Source organism: Palaemon carinicauda, chromosome 4 (genome assembly GCF_036898095.1).
Source record: "Palaemon carinicauda isolate YSFRI2023 chromosome 4, ASM3689809v2, whole genome shotgun sequence".
Taxonomy (NCBI): Eukaryota; Metazoa; Arthropoda; class Malacostraca; order Decapoda; family Palaemonidae; genus Palaemon; species Palaemon carinicauda.
In genome coordinates this window covers 2,306,178-2,315,909 of record NC_090728.1, presented here as the reverse complement: position 1 = coordinate 2,315,909, position 9,732 = coordinate 2,306,178, and positions in this window count along the sequence as shown.

Here is a 9,732-nt window from a genome sequence, read left to right as displayed (position 1 = left end):
AAGATATTCTAGCTCATTAGAAAATCTATCTTCCCAGAGGTATATTTATTAGTATCTTGAAACTAACTCTCCAGAAGTACATGTATCTTTATCCTGAAACTAATTTTCCAGAGGTATATTTTTTTTTTATCATGCTAAGTGTCCTGTGACCACCCTCAATCGACTGAAATAACAACAACATTTGGAGAGCTCAAAAATTTCAAAGAGAGCACTCGGTATCTTAAAGATGATACAGTAACGCCATCAAAATTATATAAACAAAGAACCATGTGGGTGAGGAAAATTTTTAAACTTAAAGACTTTAAATCAATTTACTGCACTGCTTTTATCTCATTTCGATAGAGACCCTATCAATGTGTGAGTCTATGGTCAATCCTATTACCTAGGTTTAGGTACTTTATAAAAAATCCCACAAATAAGGAACAGAAAATGAAGTTGTTTGTAAATTCAACAGACCGTTTTCGAATAATTTTGTTTTGACTTTCTTTACTGGGGTGTACTGCACGCTCCATACACGCTCTTACACTGTAACGTTATTGCCTTTTTTCTATCTGTCACTCTTTCCAGCAATGCCAAAAGAAACCTGTATAAGCTTGCTATCATGTTTTATACTCTTTTAATTCTGTGTCCTTCTTGCTCTTAATTGTATACATAAAAGAACGTTGTCTTGTTGAATAAACTTCACTTGCATTCAACTCCCCTCTCTGTTAGAACCTACCAGTTACTTTGCCATAATGGTGACCACCGGAATGAGTATTGAAACCGCCTTTTTCAACCACCCCTTCGCTCTACCCTCGTTACAATGCTTCTCCCTAAACCTGACGCTTAAACACCTGCCACCTCAGTGAAACTACTGCCCTTTACCAGTGCAGAAGCGTTTACCTGATTCCAGCGTGCCGAAGTTCAGTTTCATAACAAGGGAGGGACTTGCTCAAGCACCAAAGCAGACAATATCCTCATGGCAATACCGGGAGGTTCCATCCCCAGAAATTCCCAATGGGATTTTGCAAATAAGGGGACACCATGATAGAGTATGCCACTCTAAGAAAATACCTTCTGGAGCAGTGATAACCATCGACAACCACCAGTACAGTCTAGATTTTTCAGCTCTCTCAACATCCATTAGGGGACAAAAAGGCTTCGCTCTCTCTTATGGAAATGACCATAATCGCTCGCCTGCAACCTGCCACAGAAATTCCTCATCGGGAAGTGAACCTACTTCATGCCCTTTGGGTAAAAAGCCTACTCGAACGTGTATGTGGCGCCATCCCCAGCGTCGGTACTTTGCCCATGAAGGACCAGATGAACAAAGTCGACGCCCTTATGGACAGCCACTTAACCACTTTGCCACCTTCAAGACCTCCATCAATACTACCACTCCTGATGAGGATGATAACTGCTCAACACTGACTGAAGACGACATGAATGCGGTAAGACACAGACACCTGCCCTGTGACATGCCGGAGCAGCGACAAAGCTGCCCATCACTCACATATGCCACACCTTGCTCAAGACCTAACCAACTACCTCTACAGCAACTTACTGATGCCCTTCAGCCGCAGTTTGGCTACTACCACGCCAGAATTAGAGCTGCTGCGAAGAAAATTGCAGAGGGTTCTCAGTGACCAAAAAAGGTGTAAGTAGTCCATTGCTTGTGTTGGTGACGTCCCCGGTCACTAATCTTTTCTTATTACATTAGAAAGTTATGGGTGTGCCTTTTTTAGTAGTCACGACTGTTTGCCGTTCCTTTTTACCAAAGTCATTCTCCAGGACACGACGTTTTCATTATAAGCCTGCTGACATCTGCTTAGTAGCTGCCAATGGATCTGAGATCCCCACACATTTGTACGATACACTCACACTATCATTTGGGAGTGCCAAATACCATTGGTTATTCCTCATTGTCAACATAAACTGGCCACTGCTCGGTGAGGATTTCCTTGCACATTTCTACCTCCTGGTTGAAGTGAGGCAATGATGATTAGTAAATGTAGATTTGTAATCACCGACACTTCTTTTACCTGGCCACTTAGACCTTGCACCCCACATCAGCGTGCCCAAGGAGGCAAATGCTCACCACGTCACGTCGTACCTGAAAGTCTTCTGCCCTGAACTTCACCAAACACCCACTGTTCCCGTTACGCACAGAATTTATTACCATATCAAGATTATGAGACCCCGAGTGTTTAGCGATGAAGGCGTCTGGCACCAGATCGTTTGGCAACCGCTAAACAACGTTTGCCAAAATGTAGGAATTGGGGGTTGGTCAAAAGGCTTCAAGCCTATGGTCTTCAGCCATATCATCGTCCTGAAGAAAGATGGCTCCTTGCAACTTTTTGGAGATTACCAGGCACCAGAACATTCAGAGAGAACTGGACCAGTACCCCTTACCAAACCTCACTATAGTTACCTCCTATTTGCACATAACAAAAGTTTTCTTCATGCTCAGCCTCTTGAAGGTGTATCATCAGGTACCCGTGACCACAGAATGAAGTATCATTCATAGGGCACCACATCACTCCTGAAGGTGTCCTCTAACTCCCTGAGAAGGTAACAACTGCTCAGAACTTTCCCACGATCTCAATTGTCAAAGCACTGCAAGAATTCTTGGGTATGATCAATTATCATCACTGGTTTCCTGCCAGCCGTCTCTTCCACTCAAGACGACCCTCTACAGCTACCTCAAAAGGAAGCCAAAAGACTTAAAGTGGGGTCACCTTCAGGATGCAGCCATGCCACATGACCCTCGCCTTCTCTTTACCACTGACCACGACGTTGCTATTGGTCTTCTACTCCAGCAGGTGGTCAATGGCTCAGACCATCCATTTACCTTCGACCGGGAATTGCTGGTGGGGCATTTGACTGTCCGACAATTTCAACACTTCTCATAATTTAAGCCCTTCTCAGTCACATTGACACCATACCTCTGATTCACGCCTTCAATTGGCAGTCCTTTGCCTGGTTCGCCCGTCAACGCAGATATCCCTCTGCCGTTGCTGATATTCTGAATATGACCGCATCCTTCAAAATGTCCCTTGGAAAGTGAATCCCGTTGTCGATGCCCTGTCAAGAAACACATTGGCTGCCATTCACCTGGGATTGGATCACAAAGCCTTGTCAGAAGCCCAGTGAAAAGAACCAGAGGGCCAAGCATGTAGGACATCCTGCAAATCCATTAGGAAGATGACTCCATTAACGACGCCAACCACACCCTGCTCTGTGATGTCAGTATTGGTAGGCCTTGACTTTGGATACCTGCTCCTGTACACCTACAGGTGTTTGATTTCATCCATGGTAACTCATATTTATTGCACCAATCACTGCACAGCTACTGAAGACGAAGATCATCTGGCATGGCATAGTAAGGATACTAAGGAATGGGTCTGCACCTGTACTTTAGTCAAATTCAAAAGTATTTCTACACACAAATTCAGGATTACGCACCTTTCCTCAACAAAAAGAGTGATTTATAAACCACTGCTCCTCTCACTTTTAACATGCCATATAACCCTCGCCTTGTCTTCAACTCTCCCAGCGACGTTGATCCGACATTTTCACCTCTTCATAAATTTTATGCCCTTATCAGCTGTACGGACCACATGCCTTCAATTCATGCCCTCACTCGGCAGTCTAGAGCCTGGTTCGCCAGTCAACGCCAGCATATCTCTAACATGGGTAAAATTCTGAATACAACTACATCCTTCAACACGTCCCTTTGAAAATGAATCCCGTTGCCAATGCCCTGTCAACAAACAAATTGGCTACCATACACCTGAGATTGGATTACAAAGCCTTGTCAAAATCCCAGAGAAAAGATACAGAGTAACAAGCATGTAGGATATCCTGCACATCCATTGATAAGATGTTTCCCTCAAAAACTTCAATGACAACCTCCTCTGTGATATAAGTACTAATAGGCCCTGACTTTGGATAGCTGCTCCTGTACACCTAAAGGTTTTTTATTTCATCCATGGTAACTCACATTCATTGCATCAATCTACTGCACAGCTACTGAAGTCGAAGATCATCTGACACGGTATAGTAAAGATGCTATGGAGTGGGTCTGTGCCTGTACTTTATGCCAAATTCAAAAGTACATCCACACACAAATTAAGGAGTAAGCACCTTTCCTGCAACATAAAGAATGCCCTATCAACCACTCATCCTCTCACTTTTACCATGCCATATGACCCTCGCCTTCTCTCTACCTGTGACAGCGACGTTGCTAATGGTGCACTAAACGAGCCTTCTTCATTCCAAGGCGGAATACAGCTACTCTACCCTCGACCGTGAATTGCTGGTGGCGCATTTGGCTGTCCGACACTTTCACCACTTTTTATATTTTACACCATTCTCAGTCGCAGTGACCATATGCCTTCACACCTTCACTCAGCAATCCAGTACCTTGTCTGCCTGTTAACACCGACATCTCTCTGCCGTAGCTGAAATTCTGTAGACAACTGTATCCTTCAACACATCCCTTGGAATTTGAATCCCGTTCCCGATACCCTGTCAAGATACATATTGGCTGTCATTCACCTGGGATTGGATTAAAAAGCCTTGTCAAAAGCCCAGTGAAAAGATTTAGAGTTCGAAGCATGTAGGACATTCTGCACATCCATTGGTCAGACGTCGCCATCAATGACACTAAAGACACCCTCGGCAATTCTGTCAGTACTTGTAGGCCATGACTTTGGATACCTGCTTCTGTACGCCTACAGGTGTTTAATTTCATCTTTGGCAACTCACATTCATTGCACCAATCTACTGGACAGCCAATGAAGATGAAGGACATCTGGCACGGCATAGTAAGGATGTAAAAGAGTGGGTCTTTCTCTGTACTTTTTGCCAAATTCAAAATTACATCAACACACAAATTCAGGACTACTCACCTTTCCTCAACACAAACAATGCCTTATCAACCACTCCTGCTCTCACTTTTAATATGCTAAATGACTCTTGCCTTCTCTTCACCGCTGCCAGCGACGTTGCTATTGATGCACTACTCGAGCAGTGGTCAATGCCTCACCCTGCCCATTGGCCTCCTTCAGTCAAAGGCTACTCCACCTTCGACTGTGAATTGCTAATGGTGCATTTGGATGTCCGATACTCTCACCACTTCTTAGATTTTATGCCCTTCTCAGTCACATGGATCACATGCCTCTGATTCATGCCTTCATTCGGCAGTCCAGCATCTTGCCCTCCTTTCAACACTGACATCTCTTTGCCGTGGCTGAAATTCTGAATACAACCACATCCTTCAACACATCCCTTCGAAAATGAGTCCCATTGCCAATGTCCTGTCAAGAAACACATTAGCTGTCAACTACCTTGTATTAGATTTCAAAGCCCTGTCAGAAGCCCAATGAAAAAATCTGGAGTACCAAGCATTTAGGACATTCTGCACCTCCGTTGGGAAGACATCGCTATCAACAACTCCAACGACGTCCTCCTCTGTTATGGAGGTACTAGTAGGCCATGATTCTGGATACCAGCTCCCATACTCCTACATGTGTTTGATTTCATCCATGGCAACTCACATTCATTGCACTAATCTACTTCACAGCTAATGAAGACGAAGATCATCTGACATGGTATAGTAAGGATGCTAATGGGTGGGATTCAGGAATAGGCACCATTCCTCAACATAGTGAATGTCCTATCAACCATTCGTCCTCTTACTTTTACCATGCTACATGACCCTCGCCTTATCTTCCCCGCTGCCAGTGATGCTGCTATTGGTGCACTACTTGAGCAGGTAGTCAATGGCTCACCCCGACCATTGGCCTTCTTAAGTCCAAGGTGGAATACGGCTTTTCTAACTGTGAACTTGAATCATTGGTGGTGCATTTGGTTGTCTGACACTTTCACCAATTCTTAGATTTTACTACTTTCTCAGTCGCACAGACCACTTGTTTCTGATTCATGCCTTCACTCGTCAGTTTAGAGCCTGGTCCACCTATCAACACTGAAATCTCTCCGCCGTGGCTGAAATTCTGAATACAATGGAATCCTTCAACACGTCCCTTGGAAAATGAATCCCGTTGCCAATGCCCTGTCAAGAAACACATTGATTGCCATTCACCTGGGATTGGATTATAAAGCCTTGTCAGGAGCCCAGTGAAAAAATACAGAGTACCAAGCATGCACGACATCCTGCACATCCGTTGGGAAGGCGTTGCTGCACATCCGTTGGGAAGGCGTACGCCTACAGGTTTTTTATTTTATCCATGGTAACTTAAATTCATTTCACCAATTTAGTGCACAGCTACTGAAGACGAAGATCATCTGATATGGCATATTTAGGATGCTAAGGAGTTAGTTTATGCCTGTACTATATGACAAATTCAAAAGTCCATCCCCACATAAATTCAGGAGTACACACCTTTCATCAACCTCAGCATAATTTTTCCCACATTCATGTCTACCTAGTAGGTCCCCTACCCCAATCACGAGGACACCGTTACCTGTTTACTGTCAATGACTGCTCCATTTGGTGGCCAACTACAAGTAAACTGCAATATCTTCTTCATGTACATTTGCCTTACTTTCAGGGTGGATAGCAAGATTTGGTATCCCACTCTCATCTTTCACTTGTGTAAATCATTTACAAAACTCCTGGGCATCACCCTACATCAGACACCTGCTTATTACCCTGCTGCCAGCGGAATGTCTGAACGTTGTCATTGCACCCTCAAAGCAGTTTGATGTCCAACTAGAAGGACTTCGGCTGGTTTACTCAGCTTTCTTGGATCCTACTGGGACTAAGGACCACTTCTAAGATGCCTTGGATGTCTCAGCAGCTGAAATGGTGTAATGTCAGCCGTTTGTCTTCCCTTCAGAGTTTTTTCGTTTGCAACCTTCTCCAACAATCTCCAGCGGCTACATCACTTTGTGAGAAAATTTACTCCAAGCCGCCAGACTTACAAGCACCCTGTGAAGAAACACATACCTACAGATTTGCACGCAGCAATGCAAGTTTTCCTGTGTACTGAAATTAGTAAGCTTGAGCTAATGCCCTCTTAGGCAGGCCTTTTTCTCTTGATCCATCACACACTGAAGGCTTTTTTAATTAACATTATTGGCAAAGAAGACTGTGCCTCCATTGATCGCCTAAAACCTGCATATATCTTGAAAGATGATCTGCCTACAGTGCGGTTCCCTAAAACCTGCGTATCTTCTGTAAGTATGCCTCTTAAGAGAAGGGTGCCCTATTTCACATGCATGTCTTTTTTAGGGTGTGTGCCATGTACCACATGTGTTTCATACACGTTCATTGACTGTACAATAACATTATTCTTTTTTTTTTATATCTCGCCTACTGATAATAGTTAACTGTTCAAGCTGCTATCTGATGTTTTATATTGAGTTTTGTGTCCTTCTTTCTCTCAACATTATGTATAAAAGCTCGTTGTCTTGTTAAATAAACCTCATTGCGTTCACCTTAGTTTTCCGTTAGGACCTAACAGTTACATTGCCGCAAGGGAGGGAGGTTTTCCATACACGTTCATAGACTGTATCATTATTCTTTATTTTCATCTCTCGCACACTGATAATATAAAACTGTTTAAGCCTGCTATATGATGTTTTATATTGTTTGAATTTTGTACCCTTGTTGCTCTCAACCGTATGTATAAAAGCTAATTATCTTGTGGAATAAACCTTTGTTTTCTGTTAGGAATCTAACAGGTACATTGCCGCAAGAGAGGTTTTTATTTTCAATTTTACATTTAACCGGTTCTTTGACGCTTCAATAGCAACATTATTTATAAAGTAAGCATTAGTTGTTTGGACCTGAACATTATTTCTTAAATTCTTACTGTTCCTAAGTCAGCTAAACATTTTCTCTTTATAAATGATATATGAGCTGGTTAGATAAGTCCTAGAAAATACTAGAAATGTTGCCAAAAAATATGATATTCTTACAATCTCCGTCTTTCTTGTCGCTGACAATATGTATTTTCCCAAGGCAAAAGGTTCAATCCTTTTCATTTTACATTGCATTACGGTATTTGCGTTTATTTTAACAACCTTTTAAGAAAATCCTCGGGTTATTCTTATTTACTTTGCCTCGAACTCTTTGTAGAATTATCATTCTAATAGCATTATTGGCGTACATTGTTATAAAAAAAAGTAATTTTTATCGGAAATTCTCCGTAAAAGTATATGGTTCTCAACCGTATTTCAGTAAAATACAGGCGACTGTAATTTTACCTAACTTTGTTATTATCTGTAACGGGTTGGTGACCGTAATATCACTATTTTACGTCAATATAACCGTATTTTAAAGGGTAAAAATCGTTGAACAATTGTTGCCAAACTTTTACCGTTTTTTTAATGCAAATTTTTGACAGTGTATCTTAATCCATTTCTTATATTTCATCCGGGAACATTTTCGCTCGTCATATTAAATTCTTTTTACTATAATACCCATTATTGCTAAAAAATTATTTTCCTAACAACATAAACAACAGAGAAATTGTTTTTTGCATCTATTTGTTGGTAAAGAGAGGGAAAGTATTTTTTTCGTTAGCTGAAGGAAATGAATAGAAAAATGCACCAACAGCTAATAAAAGGTAGATCTCGGGAATAGGAATTCATGAATTATTAATTAAATGTAAACTTAGTAGACTCTTTGTAATCATATCAAGTAAATAATTTTCCTTTTTGCATGTATATCTTAATACTTATAAGTACGTAAAAGCAGGGAATGTCTTGTGTTACGAAGTAAAACGAGGCTAAATCAAGAAGAATTTTCTTCAATCTTTCTGAAATCTACGACCAGTGGTCCAGACTTCCTTCCAGGTATTTGGTCGCGATATACTCAGGCAAGGAATTTCATTCAAGTGCAAAATTAAAGGGCTGTTTTCCTATAGAATTCAGAATTTCCTTTATGGAGGGAATCTATTGGACGAGATATAATTTTCCTATTCAGTGGAGCTCCGGCTCGCTGCAGACTCCAAATGGGCTGGAATCTCCAAGGGGCCAGACACGGTTTCCACTATAATTCGTCCCGAAACATGCCAGATATAACTGTCTTTTTATTAAGAGATCCAAAAGAAAGTATATACATACACATACACACGTGATCTGTGTGCACAGTATGTGTCTTCTCTGGTGTTGATTCTATTCCTATAAGCATGTTCGCATAGATTTACATTTAGTTATTGCTTTGCAAATTTTACGAATTTTGGTGACAAACTCATAAAATTATAGATGTCATTTGTCAATTATCCATTTGAGATATGAGACAATGATGAGTATAATGATTATGAATTCACTTTGCAGATGTACTTGCACAGCTCATTTACAAAGTGAAAGTGTTCGGCAAGTCTCAATGATCTAGATGGACTACTTTTGAAAAATGGATCGGTCAAAGTACTCACTCATGTATGGATACTCATTATTATTATTATTATTATTATTATTATTATTATTATTATTATTATTATTATTATTATTATTATTATTATTACAAGCCAAACCGCAATTACAGGGTTCTTATAGTAGAAAACAACCAGGTACATTAACAAATAGATAAGCATTAAAAAAAAGAATATAAGAATACTAGCAAATGAAATGTTAAAAAAAGAAGTGAAAGATAAACTATGAAAAATGTGCTATGTTTGCATCCTTAAAAAAAAAGCATTTGCACCAAAATTTCTCCTATTTAATGGACCAGAGTTACGGCCTATTATATATTGATCTCTGGTACCGTTGCTTAACTAGCTA